Below are 19,946 nucleotides of genomic sequence, written 5' to 3'. Positions count from 1 at the left end.
CCTTACACAGCCTCTCCATAGTGCTTGATAATTTGATCTCGGTTTATTTGAAACTGCAGAGAATAATAGAATTTGTGCAGGTCTGTAATTTGCAATGCAAACTATAAGTGATAATTTGAAAGGCCTGTAGTTGTGGTTTCCGGTTGTGGCCTCTGAAACCGGCATGCCACGACATGCCCCTGGCTTTGCATGTCTTTGAGGTGGCGTGAAATGTGGTAGCAATGATGTGTTTCTGGCTCCTGTTGTTGCTTCTATCCTGTAAAGTTGATTGCTTGTGGTGCTTGCACTACATAAATGCATGGCCTTCAATCACTTCGAGAGATTTTGTTTCTCGGACTGCAATTCGGATAGCACCAATTGAGCGAGTGCTAGATTTTACAATGTGACTTCTGATAAGCCATACAGCTGTACAAAGTGCCTACGTTGTGTGATGGCAAACATTAATTTTATGTTTTTTGGTCTGCTACAAAGCAAATCAAAGCATCACCATGAATAAAGGCGTCGCTTTTGCTTTTCCGCTAGTCTTCTTTCTTTCATGTAAATGTCAGCTCCATGGCATGTGTTGTCGTGTTACGTTTTGTTGGCCGCCGCTTGTGTACTGTGTACATGCAATTTTCAACCCCATGAAGGATTGCGGCCTGTGTACGAAGATGGCGACAGACTTGGCCATCGACTATTTGAGCGTAGAAGCAGACATGCAGACACTGGAGTCACCGACAGGGTGACTCGTGCACCCGGTGCAGCAAACTGCTGTGTCAATTACATCGACAAGAGTTGCATCAGGACCGTTACAGAAAATTTCAAAATTTTCTGTGGTCATCTGCACTTGTTTTGTTGTAAAAACACCAGCAGCAATACTGAAAACTCGCTGTAGGGAAGGGCAGTGGTGTAATGCACGATCACCGTGTGCAACAGTTTGGTTACTCAAGGGGCCCCTTGGATATGGCACTGCTGGTGGCTGTTCTCTGGCTGCTCTCTGACCTGCAGACAACCAAAAAAGATGCTCGCCGCCATCTGTGTGGGGACTTGAAGGATTGCAATGCGGGCGCTCGAGGATTTTTACTTTGTTCAGCCAACTGGCTATGGTCACGTTTGGATTGCATTACTTCTAGCATTATCTGTCTAAGGTTCAAAGCACCATTGTGTCTTGTGAGGCATTGCCATACGAGTGGCGGCGAAGCATTTCAAGCTTTATGTCTGTATGTGCCGTGAACAGCCCGCCGCACTCTCAGCCATGTGTGCCGGTTACGTGCATTGTGTTCGGTGAAAGTTGTACATAGATGGTCATTCCCACACATTGTGGTATTTACATTGTAGCTTCTTTACATTTATCCCACTGCCAGCTGTCCTGGCGTCCAATTTTGCAGACATAGGGCAGCTTCGTGTTGTCCTGGGATCTCAGCCCAGGTGACTTCCTATCGGGACCGGAACTAGCCCGCTGCTGTCTGGCAGTCAGTGGGCTGACAGAGTTCCAGAAATCTAAGAGGCCCAATGCTGCGATGCTTGGGTCTGGGTCCTTGGAGGTGAAGTGCAGCGCTTTGTTGTTGCTGGGGCTATGAGGAGGTGCTCCTGGTAGTGCTACTGAGGAACTGCAAAAATTGCGTGCGGGTGGTTTCCTGGCATCATCGTCCAAAAGGGTCATTGCTATTGAGCCATAGCAGCGCTGGTTTGAGTCGTCTGGCAAAATGAGGTGGAGCATTCAGATTACGAAAGAAATACTTAGTACACCGGGTCTGCCTGTCTCTACTTTCACATCTGCAAGGCGACTGCGTGGCATGAAAGTGCTCTACACCTGACAAATTCAAGTGCTCGAGGTTGCGGCACCTCCTACAGCTTATCTCGTCGATAAAGTAACTGGTTACGTGTAATTCATTACTGCAAGCAGTAATTGAATTGCATCGAGTGTTGCTGAGTAAAATAAGTAATCCTTCGATTCGAAGCCACCAAAAAAATGTGCTTAATTACATGGACATGTAATTCATCACGATATGATACCCTGGCAGTGTTAGCCAGTACCACTCACCTTGGCGGCGGACGTGGAACATCCTTTTGGCCGCAGGCATCACGAGAACGTGATCTTTTTGGGTGAAGGCAACCGGTCAATAAACCCACACATGCTACCTGGAGGCATCAATGTGGCCGGATTTGAGACCCTTGTTATGTAATAAATGAGAAGGGGGTTAACCGAGGGGCCCGATATTTATTAGTCATATCATAAGAAGCCAACAAACACTGACACCAAGGACAACATAGGGGAAACTACTTGGGCTTAATAAATTAAATAAAGAAACGATAAAGTAATGGCTGTGAAAGTGGATGAAAAAACAACTTGCCGCAGGTGGGGAACGAACCTCCCGAAATCTTTAGTTTGTATGTACACATACATATACAAACACACGCCACGAACGTACATATAGGAGCCCACTCGCTCCCTCAAAATAAAATCGTGACTGCAACCATAACTCGAACAGCTCAAAAATTCGCGTGTAAATGCGTATCACCTTGCAACAAAAAGCGGTGCAAGGTTTTTCAGCATGCATATGAAGTTTTCTTGCAGAGGCCGGAAGGCAAGAAATATTTTAACGGGGTGTATAAAGAAAACTTCGTGCATGTGGGATGGACAATTATGTGAGCACATTTTGCCTGCCGAAACCAGACGAATAATGATCGTGGCCAAGAGAACTATCGCGTCTGCAGTTATGTCAGTGACCGTTAACCGTGACCGTCATTCGTCACTAACCGTCATTCACAGCTGCTGCATGTTTTCGATATATGCGGCACAGACAGTTATATTTAAACATATTTCAAATGTTCACCTGTGCACATTTTATGCAGAGCTTATTTTTATGATTCATACCTCAAACAGCTGCTTCGTAGCAGCAAATTTGTGAGTAGAAAAATATTAAAAATGCACGAGCTTCTAGATCAAATTTATTTCGTACAAGGGAATGGATGAGCAATGGCTGGTGGCAACAGGGGATGAGTGCTGGTTCTTGGAGCCTTGGGGGCAGAATGCAAAGCCACTGGAAAGGTAACAAGTTATTAAGAGTAAAAACAGGTTATTTTTATTGCACTATAATCACATAAGATGGCAAACTTGCAAAGCAATTATTCACACATTGCAGACTGTAATATGACAACACATTTTTCTTTATCTCTTCATACTACTCAGGTTAATTTACTATAATACATCACCTATTAAACGTACAAAAATAATTTCACATTCCTCATGTCGACTAAGGCTGATCGAACAAGCAACATATTGCGGGTGGTAAATGCTGAAGATATCACAGCTGTCTCATCAGCAGGAGCGCACGATGTTTTCGCATACTACAAAATAGTGAACGCGAGTACACTGATCGACCTTACATGAAAAATGAGAACTCCGACAAAAAAAAAAAAAAAAAAAAAACAAAAAACAAAACAAAGAAACAGAAAAAAGTCGGGATGCAGCGGGCGAATCGTGTCTGTTAGCATTTAGTCTGTTTTGAACATACTGTTTTGGAGCCGCATAGTCAACAATTGTACAAGCTACACAGCGAATTGGGATAGTTGGTAAGCTAACATTGTTGGCGTATATGTGCAGCGCGACACAGACGTGTCGTCCATTGTTTGTCCCGCGTCTGTGTCGCGCTGCACATATAACTCGAAAAATTGCACAAGTGAACAACCTCTCATGCCAGGCGTGCGCATTTCAGCGTGTACAGGAGTGTCACTCGATATAAATGCTGCTTTAGTGTAAACTAGCCGAACTCACCTCTGTAAACAAGGTGAACGCATCTCGCTTATCCTCGTCCCTTTCGGAACTGGCCAGTCTCGTCCGTCTGCACGGCGCCGCGTAATAAGCTTTGCCACCTTACGTGCGATTTATGCAGATTGGTGCGCTGCACCCCGTCATACTGGAATACAAGTTTCAAAATGATGTGTTTCTTACCACTTCACCAAAGTTATTAATTTAATATCGTCCAACACCGTACCTGCAACCAGGAGCTGATCGGTGCAATGCACGCTTGACGGTCCGCTGATTGCAATTTTGATGGCACTGACAGAAACGAGCCGGCGCCGTGCCCGTAAAGTTGGCTTCGCAGCAGCGCAGTTGATCATTTGACGTCATTTTTGTACCACGTGATAGCGCTCGGCGAATAGCGGTGTGAGCGGCGCCGGAAACGGTATGCGCAACTCTGCTCCCTGCGGGAGCATGTACAGGAACACTAATTATGCTAATCAAAGTCTGATTACCATTTTTTTGTTTTCTGTGGAATTTTGTATGTGATGGGGCGAATATGTTGACACAAAGGAATAACCATTAGCTGCATGAGACGCTCTAGTTTTCTTGGGAAAACATTTTATATGACAAGAAATTGAGCATGCTATTTTTGCGATTTCGCAAAGTTCCAAGTCTGGGGCCCTCCTGCTGCACAAATTTTTTGTAATGCTTGAGAATTTTCTCATGTAAGCCTAACAACATGTATTGTTTCAAACACAAAGTAATATTTCTTTTGTTGTCTTCTTATTCTGGGAAAAATTCCTAAACATTTCTCCATGAGTTACGCGCTAAGAAGCCACTTTGCAGCCCAACCTTCATGCAAGATGTATCACTGATCACTGAGAAAATATTCATGCGCAACAAAAATGTATCGTGTATGCAGGAGGGCCCGAAACATGGAACTTAGCGAAATCGCAAAAAAGCTATTCTCCACCTTTTGTCATATACGATCATGGTCATGGGACCTCGATTACCGTTCTTACAGGAACATGTCCATATATATGTTCGTATTTTTGTCATATGTCAATGTGGTTAAAGAGCCGTCTCTGTAGTGTAGATGTTAAAGTGCCGGGCCCCGTCACTGTAGTGCAGATATTAAAGTACCGGGCCCCATCAGTGTAGTCACTACCAAAAGCTTTTTGCCAGCCAGTGGTTAGGGAGTTAGGCCAAACCAGCACTGCTTTTTTGGTGGTCAGACTTCCACTTTGGTGTAAATTTGAAGATATGTTCACAGTGGTGAGACGACAGTTCTCTGAAAGCCATGAAACTGCCTTCTTAATTAATGAGAATGTACAGGCAACTTTAATGAGATCAATTTCTTTCAAGGCCACCATGTTAGCGACGTTGTGACATTTCGTTAAAATAATCGGTTAAAATAATAGATGCCATTGACACATGATGCTGTCTTGAGATTTCAAAACGAGGAAGTCGTTCAAAGAACGACTTCCTCAAGGCATTAAGACTATACCTCCATGCGACGGGGGTAACTTTATGGGCGAACCGCTCATCCAGAAAAAGGGTGTGCCTTGGCTCCTGCATTGCACCCATGTGAAGCGATCTGGTTTTGGCTACATTCGCCCAACATTTGCACGCCTTGCTATCATCTGTGCAAGTGTCTGTTAAGAAGCTTCTTCGTTATGTGGACAATTTTCGAATTGTCCTTGAACAAGGCCCTCACGGCGCATCTGCTCAATTTCAGGAAGTTTACGCCAAGTTCAGTGAAGTGCTCGATGTCTTTGCACTGACTAAGGAATATCCTGAGAAGGGAGAACTTCGTTATCTAGACCTAAAGCTGACGTGCAAGCAGGAACACGTTTGTTGGGAGTACCATACAGTGCGGAATATAGGTCGAGGTTTTTTCCAAAAAACATTAGTAAAATTTCTCCTCTCGACTTATATACTGGCTCTTGGCAAGACCTGAATAGTTGTCTGGCAACACGTGAGAGCCGCAGACCTTTTGGAATCCGCATCGTTATCACCTCCATGTTGACCGACGTGGCCCAGCGCTGACGGCCTATGCAGTTGGACCGACCCCGTCTTCGCTTTTTGTGCAGCGATTGTTCCTGGCATTGTTAATTTCGCGACAACCCGCAAAATGAGTACTGGTACTCGACAGCAGTTCACCGCGGCATTTAAAAAGAGAGTGATCGAATACGCCAAAGTGAATGGAAATAGGTCTGCCCAGCGGCACTTTGCCACCTCGGCAGAAAGTGTCCGGTACTGGCGAATACAGAAAGTCAGGCTATGTTCACACTTGGGAAGTGGCAAGTGGGTGGAAAGGCCAAAGCGGCCGAAAAATCTTTTCCGCACATGTCCAAGATGTTCACATTTCGCCAGTGCAGCGGTTTCACTGCAGCAGAAACCACTGCCACTTTCGCCCACATCCATCTATTCTGTGCACGTTTGTCTGCGTGGTGGCACTGTTCATCATATCATTTCATGCGGTTTGTTCATTCATTCACCCATCAGTTGTCAAAAGCATTGCTGATGCCCTGTCACAGATAGAAGGGAATGCAATTATTGAGGAGCTTGCACTTGTGGATTCTGCAGCCATGGTTACAGCACAGCAAAAAGACAGCAAACTGCCGGCTTTTCGAAATACGGACAACACTTCTGCATTCCAAGACATGCTACTTCCCGGCTCCGCGGTTCCGTTGGTTTGTAATAGCTGTACCAATTGCCCTCACCCCCTGTGTTCCAGCATCATTTTGTTGAAGCGTCTTTGAGGCTTTACATACTTATTCACACCTCCAATTCGTGCAACGTAGCGCCTCGTCGTGACACGACACCTTTAGCCACGCATGAACATTGACATCCGGTGCTGGACACATGCTTGTCTCAAGTGCCAACAAGCCAAAGTTCAGCTACACACAGTTACTCTTTTTAGTGCCTTCGTGCCTCCTGATTTGCCCTTCAATCATGCGCACCTTGACCTAGTCAGCACAGAACGACAGAAAGCTGAGCTAGTTGGTAAAGATTTGTTATGCAAAAAGAGGTGAGGCGTGCAAACAGGACACAAGAGTAGAGAAGTGGACAACATGAATGCCGACTGTCAACTGAAGGGAGCACTAAGGCGAAAAAAGAAGACATAAAGCTCATCTGCGCAAGTTCAGGAATGGTATCACCATGTGTCAGTCGGGTACGTGTGCTGGTCTAAGTGAGAGATAACTGTTAAGGCTCTCAATCTCTTCCTTATGTAAAGTAATCGAAGGCTGATGCACACACACACACTTCCACCATTATAGATATGCCACGCCTCTACCATAAGACGCGTATCTTCATTCTTATGCCTGTACAATATGTGCATTCATCTAACTCTGGAGTGCAGTTACAATCTTGCCAATGTAGGGAAAGATTAGAAGGAGATTCACCAGTTAACGACCTTTTATGTTCCATTAGCTTCTGATTGATGCGCTGTCCCGTTTGCCCTATGTAGAACTGGCCACAGCCAAGGGGAATTTTATAAACCACACCCATATGACAGTAAGTAAAACTGTTCTTGTTGTGCCTCACTGGACAAATATCTGTTCTTTTTTTGCCTTTTACCTGCTCCTTTTCCTCTGTACGGCAGTGCATATCTTACCTAGCTTATTGGGAGCACTGAAAGCAACATTAACGTCATATCTGCTTGCAACTTTTTTAAGCCTGTGCAACACTAAATGAATGTACGGAATAGCCACTACTCCTTTTTTGCTATTACTGCTTTCTGTGATCACGTCCGTCCCCCTCGAAACAGACTTCTTTAGGCGCTCAGCCACAGTGGCCACCGCTACACTAGGATACCCTGCTTCTAATAGGCGCCGGACCTGCGCATTAAAACTGGCGCTCATTTTCTGCATGCAGGATCTGGTGAGAGAAGACTTAAAGCATGACATGGCAATTCCGTTTTTTACTACTTTGGATTGTTTGGATTGAAAGTTTAACAACGGCTTCAAAGATCTTGGGGAGTACTGCCAACAAACAGCTTGGGGAGTACTGCCAACAAACAGGATTTTTTTCAAAGACCAAGGAAATAAATGTCTAGGAACTGAATTACGCATTGCTGAGGAAATTCCTTGGTAAACTTTAATCCTCCTCCATAAAGTTTAAATTGCTCACTTACTGAGGTAGCAGCAGAATCGAATTCTTCCCTATTGCAGAAAATCATCAAATCATCAAAATAACGAAATATCTTGATAACACTATCACCTAAGGCTTTCTCTAAGCAGCTGTCAACTTTACTCGGGTAAATATTGCTAAGAATAGGGGCAACCTTTGAGCCAATACAAATGTCTGATTTCTGGAGAAAAACGCCATCTCTCCACCCAATCAGCGTTGACTTCAAGTACATTGAAAAAATTTCTAGAAAAGCTCCTGTGGAAACACCGCATCTGTCAATAAAAGCGGACTCTTGCACTTGTTCTTTAATGCACTCATTTACGGAATTTAGCAATCTGTCATGCGGCAAGGAATAATACAGGCCTTCGATATCCATACTATGTATACTATGTAGTACTATGTATTATATACTATGTAGTATATACTATGTAGTATATACTATGTAGTATGGATATCGAAAACCTGTATTATTCCTCTCCGCATGACGAGTTGCTAAATTCCGTAAATGAGTGCATTAAAGAACAAATGCAAGAGTTGGCAAGTGCAAGCAGGGCGGTAAGGCGAAACATCATCCGCCGGATTCCATTCTTCGTCAGCCAGGCCAGGTACTCCATGCTGGCGAAAACAGACCTGTCGTAGCGCTGCAATGGTTGCGCCTGTTGATGGAGTGATGACAGGTAGAACCTCCACCCACTTCAAAAAGGCGTCCACCACCACCAGGAAGTAATGGCCCTTGAAAGGCCCCCAAAATCCACATGTAGGCGGGACCAGGGTCTCTGTGGGAATAGCCAGGGGCTGATTTCCACACGACGAGAGGCCCCCTGATGCTCCCGGCAGATTTGGCAGCTCTGCACCATGTGAGCGATGTCATGGTTCAGGCTAGGCCAACAAACATGGGACTGGGCCACCATCTTGGTCTTTTCCACGCCAGAATGACCCGCGTGCAGCAACTGCAGGTCCCTGGGCCGGAGACTTTGTGGGATCACCTCCGTGGAACCCCACAGTAGGCAGCCCTGCTGCAAGCTCAGCTCAGCGGCCTTGTGGCTATAGGCCTGCTGAACCATTTCCTCCCCACGGGACACCGCCTTGGCCACCTGAGACAGGACTGGGTCTTAGCTGGTTGCTTGCGATACCGCAGATCTGGAGAGTACCTCTGGGTAAGCGTGCTCCAGCGTGAACATTTAAGCAGGTTCTGGAACAGCATCAGTCACCTCAGACGGGGCAGGCGGCTCAGGGCATCAACAGGTCCCAGGTCCTTTCCCGGACGGTAAACCAACTGGTAACTGTAAGCTTCCAGCCTGAAGGCCCAGCTTACCACTGGAGACGATGCCTGCGCGGGAACTGCCTTGTCAGGCCCCAGTAGCCCCAACAGCGGCTTGTGGTCCGTGACCGCCTCGAACTTCCCGCCCCACAAATATTGGTGGAAGCGTTCGACACCGAACATGAGGCCCAGGCCTTCCTTGTCCAGTTGGCTGTAGTGTTGCTCTGCAGCACGAAGCCGATGAGAAGCAAACGATACATGGCGTTCCTGGCCATCCTTGTCCCGGTGCGCCAGGACGGCTCCCACGCCGTATGGACATCATCTACGGTCAGGATAATAGGCTTGGCAGGATCGAAGTTTACTAGCACTGGAGCCTTGGTGATGAGCCAGGCTCCTTGCTGCATTGGAAGGCCCGCTCCTGCTCCTTCTTCCAGACCCATTGCCGACCATCTCGAAGCAGAAGATGGAGCGGCTGTAGATGCTCCGACAGGTGCGGCAGGAAACTCCTGTAGAAGCTGATGAGGCCGAGGTAGCTCTGAAGCTGCGCCTTAAGCACAGCATCAACTTTACGTGGAGCCGGGTCTAGGCCAGCCTGGGAAATGACATATCCCAAGTACTTGACACCAGGGGCCCGGAAATGCACTTTTCCAGCTTGAGCTTGAGACCGGCGACCTGCAGTTGTGCCAGGATGTTGTGCAGGTTCTGCAGGTGGTCCCTGTTGTCGCTGCCACTAACCAGGATGTCATCGAAGTACACCGCCAGGTGCATCATGCCCCTGGAGTGGTTGTCGATCTCCCTCTGAAATATAGCTGAGGCTGAGGCCATGCCAAACGGTAAGCGTGCATACTGGAAGAGCCCCAAAGTTGTCGATATTGTGACATACTTCCGGGAGGCATCCTGGAGCAGGAGCTGCTGGTAAGCATCGCTGAGGTCGAGCTTGGTGCACTTCTGTCCACCGGACAACACTGACCAGAGATCTTCAATCCAAGGCAACGGGTACTCCTTGACGGTAGTGACAGTGTGGATGGCAACCTTGAAATCCCCGCAGATCCTGACACTGCCGTCACGCTTGAGGACTGGTACGATGGGAGCGGCCCATTCAATAGTCTTGACGGGCACCAGGATGCGCTCTCGCTGTAACCGTTGCAGCTCCTGGGTGACCCCGTCCGTCAGGGCAAATGGCAGTGGGTGAGGCTTGAAAAACGTGGCTGAGCTCCCTCAGGTACGTTGCCAGCCGTCGTGCAGGCGAATGTGCCCACCCCTGGCTGGAGCAGGGACTTGAACTCAGTTAGGAGGTTGGGGACGTCTTTCAACGCATGCAGGCTGGCTTCCTGGTACTCTGGCAGACGAATTCCCAGTGCATGAATCCAGTTTTGACCCAGCAGCGTCGGCGATAACCCCTCGGTTAAGTAAAGGGGAAGGGTTGCCTCCCTGTCTCGAAAGCGAACGCTAATCTGTGCCTGATTCTGGACCTGGGAGAGCTGCCCGGACTAGCTGCGCATCACACCCAAAGCCTCGTTGCACTTGCCGGGAAAGGTACGCTTGAAACGTTTCCCGGCCATGACAGACACGCTGGTCCCTGTGTCCAGCTCCATGGAAATGGGGTGCCCGCAGATTTCGACGGTCAGCATGTATGGCAGCACAGACGATGGTACAAGGCCTATGTGCCACACGTCGAAAATCGGCAGGTCCTCGGCCACGACGTAAAGCCTGGCCATGGAAGAACTTGAGCCTGCTGCGCACGCCCCCACCGCTCGCCCCTGCCGCATACCCTTCGACGGCTACCCTGGCCTCAGGCTTGTGTGGTACCCGGGCTTGAACCAGGCTGCTGCTGCTGTTTGCTGTTCGTCCTCCCCCTTCAACATACCCGTGCCAGGTGCCCAGTTTTCCTGCACGCATTGTGCTTGAGAGAACTGGCACTGTGAGGGGGAGTGCGCACCACCACAGTGACCGCAGGTACTGCCCTTTGTCGTCAACTTGTTGACCGCCGCTTCCGCTGACGGTGAGCTAGGGACTACACTTACTCTTACGTAACACTTACTCCCCTATTCGTCTGGCGCCAACATGTATAAACTATAATTATTTTCCACGGATAGTCCAGGGGTGGCATGCCTTACCTGTCATTGTCTTATCAGATACAGTCACAGCATTTGAGGACCCTGTGTCTGCTCTTTAAATATGGTGTTGTGCCTGTTCTGTCTTGGTGTTATAATATGTTCATGCATTTTTGTTCAAGATGGGTGTCATTTTGTTTATTGATGTGCTTGGGCAGTGAAATTCGAACAAGCAATGCCTAGTCTAAGCATAAGTCAAGAGGCCCCCTGTTTTACATATCTTACGAAACCTCGATGTGAAGAAATCCTCCGGTCCTGACGACATTTCAAATGCTTTTTTGTACCGATATGCTAATGCAGTGTCATTGTATTTGCACAAAATTCATGAGGCATTCTTAGAAACATTTAACATTCCAGAAGACTGGCGTCGTGCAAAAATTATTCCCATGCACAAGTCGGGCTCTAAATTCGAACTTAACAATTATCGACCTATCTCATTCACAAGTACATGTTGTAAATTATTCAAATGTATGATCTTTAAAGCTATCATAACTCACCTGGAAACTAACAACCTCCTTTTCGATCAACAACATGGCTTCCGATCAGGTCTCTCAACCATGACACAACTTGCGGAGATAACCCATGGCCTCCTTGATGCAATTAACAAAGAGGGTCAGATTGATGTACTCCTTTGACTTCTTGAAAGCTTTTGACTTAGTTTTGCATCATGACTTAATAACAAAGCCTGCGGCTTTCAAAATCAACAGTCAAATTATAATATGGATCTCCCACTTCTTACAACACTGAAAACAGTGTGTTTTCATAAACAACAGTGTTTCAGAATACTTAGACGTGTACTTGGGAGTACCCCAAGGCTCAATTTGAGCACCCCTTTTATTCCTTCTTTACATCAATGATATACAATTTTGCATTCAGTCACCCCTACAAACAAGTCTTTTTGCAGACGACTGTGTAGTGTACACAACTGTAAACCATCGGGATGATAAAATTAGACTTCAAAATTACCTAATCAACATATAAGCATGGAGTTTGAAATGGAAAAGCTTACGTGAAGCTAGACACCAATAAAACAAAATGTTTTAAAGTCGCTAATAAAAAAGAACCGTATAACTTCACATACAAACTGGATGGAACTGAAATCACCATGTACGATAAGGTTAAATATTTAGGAGTCATACTGAGAGGCAATCTGAACTGGGAACCGCACATCAATTTGTTAGTGAGCTCTTAGAAAACTGTCCTTCCTTAAAAGATGACTGCGTAACGCACCGTAATCAGTTAAACTGAATGCCTACAAGACACTGGTAAAACCAGTATTACAATATACAGACATACCATATTGTCACGTGGTCGTGACGTCAAAGGACACAGTAGCAATACTGTGAAAGGCAAAAACTAGCTTTTATTGGGCGAACCTGTGCCCACAAAACAGGCTACACTTAAAGCACAACGAGAGCGGCGAACACAGTCGGCGATCGTCGTAAATCTGATCAACGGGTCAAGTGCGTCGGCTTTTATAGAGCAGTCGTCGAATGTTCCAGACTAATCGTTCGGACCCGCGTGCCTTCCACAAAGTTCTACACCATTCGCGTTACGCGATGAAATCAGATAACACAAGGTTCGGTGACAACAGACAGCCGGGTAGAAGCATCGATAACTTTCCAGAAACGTCGGATACATGCAGGTGCGTCCCGCGCTGTGCGATAACACTTGTTAGGCGACGAAACGTGGTCGCCCGATAAAGATAAGTACACACGTCATTACCCCCCTCTTAAAAAGCATCGACCCGATGCTGCGAACAAACGAAAGTAATAAAGAAAAGCACTCGTAGCAAAGAAAACAACAAAATAAGGAAGTTCGTCAGCGTCCGTAAAAGGGCTTCAGACGCACCACGTGGACCACTTCAGATCGTGTGCGGCGCCGCTGTGAATGCGAAATTCCGTCTGGCACGACCTCATAGTCCAGTGCGCCAATACGTCGGATGATCTTGTACGGTCCGAAATAGCGACGCAAAAGCTTCTCGCTCAGTCCTCGTCGGCGTATAGGGGTCCAAACCCAAACACGGTCACCGGGCTGGTACTTGACGAAGCGTCGTCGGAGGTTGTAGTGTCGGCTGTCGGTCCTCTGCTGGCTCTTGATTTGCAGGCGGGCGAGCTGTCGGGCTTCTTCGGCGCGCTGGAGATAGCTAGCGACGTCAACATTCTCTTCGTCAGTTACGTGCGGCAGCATGGCGTCAAGTGTTGTCGTTGGGTTCCTGCCGTAAACCAGCTTAAACGCCGTGATCTGTGTTGTTTCTTGCACCGCCGTGTTGTACGCAAAGGTTACGTACGGCAGGACCGCGTCCCACGTCTTGTGTTCGACGTCGACGTACATTGCTAGCATGTCGGCGAGGGTCTTGTTCAGGCGCTCCGTGAGATCATTCGTCTGCGGATGGTAGGCCGTTGTCCTCCTGTGGCTTGTCTGGCTGTACTGCAGAATGGCTTGGGTGAGCTCTGCTGTAAAAGCCGTTCCTCTGTCTGTGATGAGGACTTCTGGGTCACCATATCGCAGCAGGATGTTCTCGACGAAAAATTTCGCTACTTCGGCTGCGCTGCCTTTTGGTAGAGCTTTAGTTTCAGCAAAGCGGGTGAGATAGTCAGTCGCCACGACGATCCACTTATTCCCGGATGTTGATATCGGAAACGGCCCCAACAAATCCATCCCAATCTGCTGGAACGGTCGGCGAGGAGGTTCGATCGGCTGTAGTAATCCTGCTGGCCTTGTCGGTGGTGTCTTGCGTCGTTGACAGTCTCGGCATGTCTTGACATAACAGGCGACGTCGGCGGTCAGACGCGGCCTGTAATAGCTTTCCTGTATTCTCGACAGCGTCCGGGAGAATCCGAGGTGCCCAGCGGTTGGATCGACGTGTAGGGCGTGCAGTATTTCTGGACGCAGCGCTGACGGTACAACAAGAAGGTAGCTGGCGCGGACTGGTGAGAAGTTCTTCTTCACGAGCACATTGTTCTGTAGCGTGAACAAAGACAACCCGCGCTTAAATGCCCTAGGGACAACGTCGGTGTTCCCTTCCAAATACTCGACGAGGCCTTTTAGCTCTGGGTCTGCTCGTTGCTGTTTAGTGAAGTCTTCAGCGCTTATTATACCAAGGAAGGCGTCGTCGTCCTCGTTGTCTTGCGGTGGGGGATCGATGAGGGCGCGCGATAAGCAGTCGGCGTCGGAGTGTTTTCTTCCGGACTTGTATATTACCATGACGTCATATTCTTGTAGTCTGAGGCTCCACCGCGCCAGCCGTCCTGAAGGGTCCTTTAAGTTAGCTAGCCAACACAATGCGTGATGGTCACTGACGACTTTGAATGGCCTGCCATAGAGGTAAGGGCGGAATTTAGCTGTTGCCCAAATGATGGCGAGGCATTCCTTTTCAGTCGTAGAATAGTTGCTTTCTGCTTTTGACAGCGACCGGCTAGCATACGATATCACCCTTTCAAGTCCTTCTTTCCTCTGGACTAGGACGGCACCGAGGCCTAGGCTACTGGCTTCAGTGTGGATTTGGGTATCGGCGTCCTCGTCGAAGTTTGCAAGTACCGGCGGCGACTGCATGCGTCCTTTGAGTTCTTGAAATGCCTTGGCCTGCGGAGTTTCCCACTTAAACGCGACATCACATTTGGTTAGATGCGTTAGCGGCTCCGCAATGCGTGAAAAGTCCTTGACAAAGCTCCTATAGTAGGCACACATGCCAAGGAGTCTGCGCACTGCCTTCTTGTCGGTTGGCTGCGGGAACTTTGCGATGGCAGCTGTCTTCTGTGGGTCGGGGCGTACTCCTGATTTGCAGATCATGTGGCCTAGGAACAAAAGCGCATCGTAAGCGAAGCGGCTCTTTTCCGGCTTCAGAGTGAGCCCTGATGACTTGATGGCTTCTAACACTGTCGCAAGCCGCCTAAGTGATCGTCGAAATTTCCGGCGAAGACAACGACGTCATCCAGGTAAACAAGGCACGTCTGCCACTTCAGTCCGGCTAACAACGTGTCCATGACGCGCTGAAAGGTTGCAGGTGCCGAGCACAGTCCGAATGGCATGACCTTGAACTCGTAGAGGCCGCGTGGCGTGATGAAGGCAGTCTTTTCGCGATCTCTCTCGTCGACGTCTATTTGCCAGTAGCCAGACTTGAGGTCCATCGACGAGAAGTATTTAGGGTTGCAGAGCCGATCCAATGCGTCGTCTATCCGTGGAAGGGGGTACACATCCTTCTTCGTGATCTTGTTCAGTCGACGATAATCGACGCAGAAGCGTAGGGTTCCGTCCTTTTTCTTTACCAGGACTTTACCAGGACTTTTTTCTTTACCAGTGGCCGTCGTGAAGCACGTCGAGGTCAGTAGTTCTTTGTCTTGCGTTGCAGTTAGGTCTTGGCGTCGGATCACGGCTGCGTCGTGTTGAACTGAAGTTGGAATTTCGCGTCGTCAAGTCGTCTTTCATCGGTGTAGTCTTGGCTTCCGGATTTCGTCGGGACGGCGGTGTGTCGTTATGTCGTTGAGGTAGTTTCTTCGGTGTCTTCGTCGTCGGCGGAGATTCTTCGTCAGTTCGACGAACAGCAACCGCACCTCCATCGGTTGCTGCTTTTAGTTTTCCGGATATGGGCTCGCTGACCGGCCCCGGGCTGGGCCAGTGTATGATCGGCGCTGTGGCGACAGGTAGCGGCCTGGTGATGGCGAACGCTACGGTCGTCGAGAGCTCCACTGAGTAGCGGTGAGGTAGTCGGCGATATTGCAGGGCCGTTCACTTTGCTGCGGGCGCGGAGCGTTCACGGCGAAACCTCGCAGTCCCATCTCCCGGTATGGACATCGTCGGTAGACGTGACCCGCTTCTCCGCAGTGGTAGCAGAGCGGGCGGTGGTCAGGAGCGCGCCAAATGTCCGTCTTACTCGCGTAGGTGTGCTGGGCAACGGGTGGTCGTGCTGGCGGTGGCGGCGGCGGACGATGGAACTGCGGCGTGACAGGGCCCTGGCGCGGTCGCGGAGGGGGACCTTGACGGCGTGTGACGGCGGCGTAGGTCATCGCTTGCGACTCAGGCTGGGACGATTCAGGGGCTACTCCAATTTGTTGTTGGAGCTCCTCACGCACGGCGTCGGCAATCGAAGCCACTTGAGGCTGTGATAAAGGGAACAGCTTTTGTAGCTCCTCCCGCATGACCGCTCGGATAGTCTCGCGCAGGTCGTCGGTGGCCAGTGATTGAACTCCGGCGTAGTTTGTCGAGTTCGTGCGGCGGTCGAATTGCTGGTTTCGCATCTCGAGTGTCTTCTCGATGCTGGTGGCCTCGCGAAGAAATTCGTCGACGGTCTTCGGTGGGCTTTGTACCATTCCGACAAAAAGTTCCTCCTTCACACCACGCATCAGTAGGCGGACTTTCTTCTCCTCGGGCATTTCAGGGTCGGCGTGGCGGAAGAGACGGTTCATTTCTTCCGTGTAGATCGCGGTCGTCTCATTAGGTAGCTGCACCCGGGTTTCTAATAGCGCGTGGGCTCGTTCTCGGCGTACGACGTTTGCGAATGTCTGCGGGAAGCCGCCTCGGAAAAGTTCCGATGTCGTTAAGGTGGCTTCTCGGTTCTCGAACCACGTCCTGGCCGCGTCTTCCAATGTGAAGAAGACATATCGCAGTTTGTCGTCGCTGTTCCAGTTGTTAAACGTAGCCACTCTCTCGTACGTCTCAAGCCAGCTTTCCGGGTCCTCGAAAGTTGAACCGCGGAACAGCGGAGGCTCCCTGGGCTGCTGCAGCACGACAGGTGACGCTGGGGCTGCCATTGCGGTGGACTTGGTGGCCATCTTCCTAGTCGTCTCAGGCAAAAGTCCGTGCTCCGGGGGCAGTCCTTGCAGCTAGGGCTACCTCGCTGGTTCTTGGCGACGTTGGTGTCTTCCGAGTGAGGGCTTGGGTCACGGCTTTGTGGGGGCGTCCGGTACATGAACGCAAAGCACCTCCACCAGATGTCACGTGGTCGTGACATCAAAGAACACAGTAGCAATACTGTGAAAGGCAAAAACTAGCTTTTATTCGGCGAACCTGTGCCCACAAAACAGGCTACACTTAAAGCACAACGAGAGCGGCGAACACAGTCGGCGATCGTCATAAATCTGATCAGCGGGTCAAGCGCGTCGGCTTTTATAGAGCAGTCGTCGAATGTTCCAGACTAGTCGTTCGGACCCGCGTGCCTTCCACAAAGTTCTACACCATTCGTGTTACGCGATGAAATCAGATAACACAAGGTTCGGCGACAACAGACAGCCGGGTAGAAGCATCGATAACTTTCCAGAAACGTCGGATACGTGCAGGCGCGTCCCGCGCTGTGCGATAACACTTGTTAGGCGACGAAACATGGTCGCCTGATAAAGATAAGTACACGCGTCAATATCTACACGACTGTAAGTTGACTGGAATGTAAGTCGACCCTACCATATCGCGTGTGACAGAGACGAAAGAAAGAGCATACCCGAGGGCGCATTCTATTACGAAAGTTTATTCGTAGCTGGCGTGGTCACTGGACTACTCGTCTTCACTTGTGCCATTGTCCTCACTGGTGCTTCCATCATCACTGCTGCTCCGGTCCCACAGCGTGTCGACGTCCAGCGAAATTCCACATTTGGCAAACGACCGCACTACGACATTTTGTGGAACAGCAGCCCATGCCGAATGCACCGAACCACACACAGTCGTCATGGAGGCTCTTTTGACAGGTCTGGTGTGCTCTTTTGACAGATCCGGTTGGCGTAAGTTTGCGGTCTTCTGCCGCCAGCCACATGTTGCACTTACGGTGGACCAGGTCCTTAAAAGGCGAAGATCCGGGCTTGTTTCATCACCATGTCGCACTTCACTGGCAGGGACCGATCACGCATTTCAGCAACGTACGCTTAAGCTTGGCCTTACAGCTCCGGAAAGCGTCCTAACTTCGGCCCGTGGGAAATTCTTCGCTTGTCGTCACAGGTGAAAATTTTGCATCACTGCTGTCGCCACTCTTGCACCACCCTTCAGAAACATCGAACTTGCGGCCCGCTGTGCAGTGATTGTTTCTTCGGCGCAAAGGATGGCAGCCCTCTTGAACGCCACTGTGAATGAGCACCAAATATGGCCGAATGCTTAGTCAGCCTGGAGCACTCATGACGACTGAGGAAGCATGGAAGTAGAATGTAGCTCGCAGTCAAGTCGAACATGTCAAACAAAGTAAGAGCTACAGGGAAAGAGAAAAATCTGAGCAGTGTCTGCTCTTCCATGAACTCATGGAACATGAAGTTGAAGCTACATGTATACCAAAAATGACCATCAGCTCAAGGCAGAACGATCCATGGTTTAACCGCGAAGTGAACAAGTGCATAAACAAGTAAGAAAGAGAGCTCAGAAAAGCTGCCCGAACAAATGCTCCAGAAGACTGGTGAAATTACAAAACCATAGTGCGCCATACAGAAACTACAATTCTTGAAGCTAAAGACAAGTTTTTTAATTGCACTCTTCCCAATATGATAAAAACTGATCCGAAAAAGTTTTCACAGGTAGTTAACCCAAAACCAAATCCTACTGCTCCCTTACTAATTTCTGAAAGCGGAGCAGTGCTTAACACAAGAGATAGCACAGAGCTATTTAGCAAATGCTTCTCCGCGGTTTTTACTCACAAACGGCCGCTTGATAACACTCACATACTTGAACAACCATCTATTTAATTCCCTTTTTCATCCATCATAATATCGGAGCATGGTGTCTCTCGTGCAATTGACAGGCTTCCTCATAAAACCAGCCCAGGTCCTGACGGTATAAGTGCTAAACTTCTAAAATTAACTTCGCACTACTCTTCAGATTTGTTATCTCTAATATTTCAGCAATCACTAGATACGGGGTGCCCACTGGAAGATTGGAAATCAGCATTAGTAATACCGGCGTTTAAATCTGGTGACACGGCAGACCCTAATGATTACAGACCTATATCACTGACATCTATTTGTTGCAAATTACTGGAACACATCCTATACTCTCACATTATAGCCTATCTTAACGATAATAACCTGCTCCTCAATAGCCAACATGGCTTTCGCCAAAATCGCTCATGTCAGAAGCAGCTATATGAACTTGTAACAGATATTCACATTTCTTTGCACAGATTGATTAGTACAGACACCATTTTTATTGATTTTTCTAAAGCTTTCGACTGGGTACCTCATAATCAACTAAAACTGAAAGTTAGAAACCTACAGCTTAACTACAACACAATGCGATGGATTGGGGAGTTCCTAACGAAGAGATTTCAAGTAATCAGTCTAAACAACTGCTTTTTTAACCGCGCTGACATCAGTTCGGGAGTTCCTCAAGAATTTGTCCTTGGTCCGCTATTTTTAATATACATCAATGACATCGCAACTAATATTACCTCGCAAATACGTCTCTTCGCAGATGACTGCGTCTTGTATAATGAAATAAGCTGCCCTGCCGACATCTCTGTACTACAGTCTGATTTAACAAAACTAACTGACTGGTGTGACACATGGCAGATGGAAATTAACATCATCATCATCATCATCATCATCATCATCATCATCATCATCATCATCATCATCATCATCATCATCAGCCTGCTTACGCCCACTGCAGGGCAAAGGCCTCTCCCACACTTCTCCAAGAACCCCGGTCATGTACTAATTGTGGCCATGCCGTCCCTGCAAACTTCTTAATCTCATCCGCCCACCTAACTTTCTGCCGCCCCCTGCTACGCTTCCCTTCC

At 48.5% G+C, this 19,946-nt stretch overlaps 1 protein-coding gene across 5 annotated transcripts in view; it reads left to right on the top strand.

Annotated features, from left to right (window-relative positions):
• The window catches only part of arr (low-density lipoprotein receptor-related protein 6), a 466,849-nt gene that overhangs the window by 131,705 nt on the left and 315,198 nt on the right, over positions 1-19,946 (top strand). The gene's annotated exons all lie outside the window — the stretch shown is intronic.

The sequence above is a fragment of the Dermacentor variabilis genome, chromosome 4 (genome assembly GCF_050947875.1).
Source record: "Dermacentor variabilis isolate Ectoservices chromosome 4, ASM5094787v1, whole genome shotgun sequence".
Lineage (NCBI taxonomy): Eukaryota > Metazoa > Arthropoda > Arachnida > Ixodida > Ixodidae > Dermacentor > Dermacentor variabilis.
This window is presented reverse-complemented; position numbering and strand designations above follow the sequence as displayed.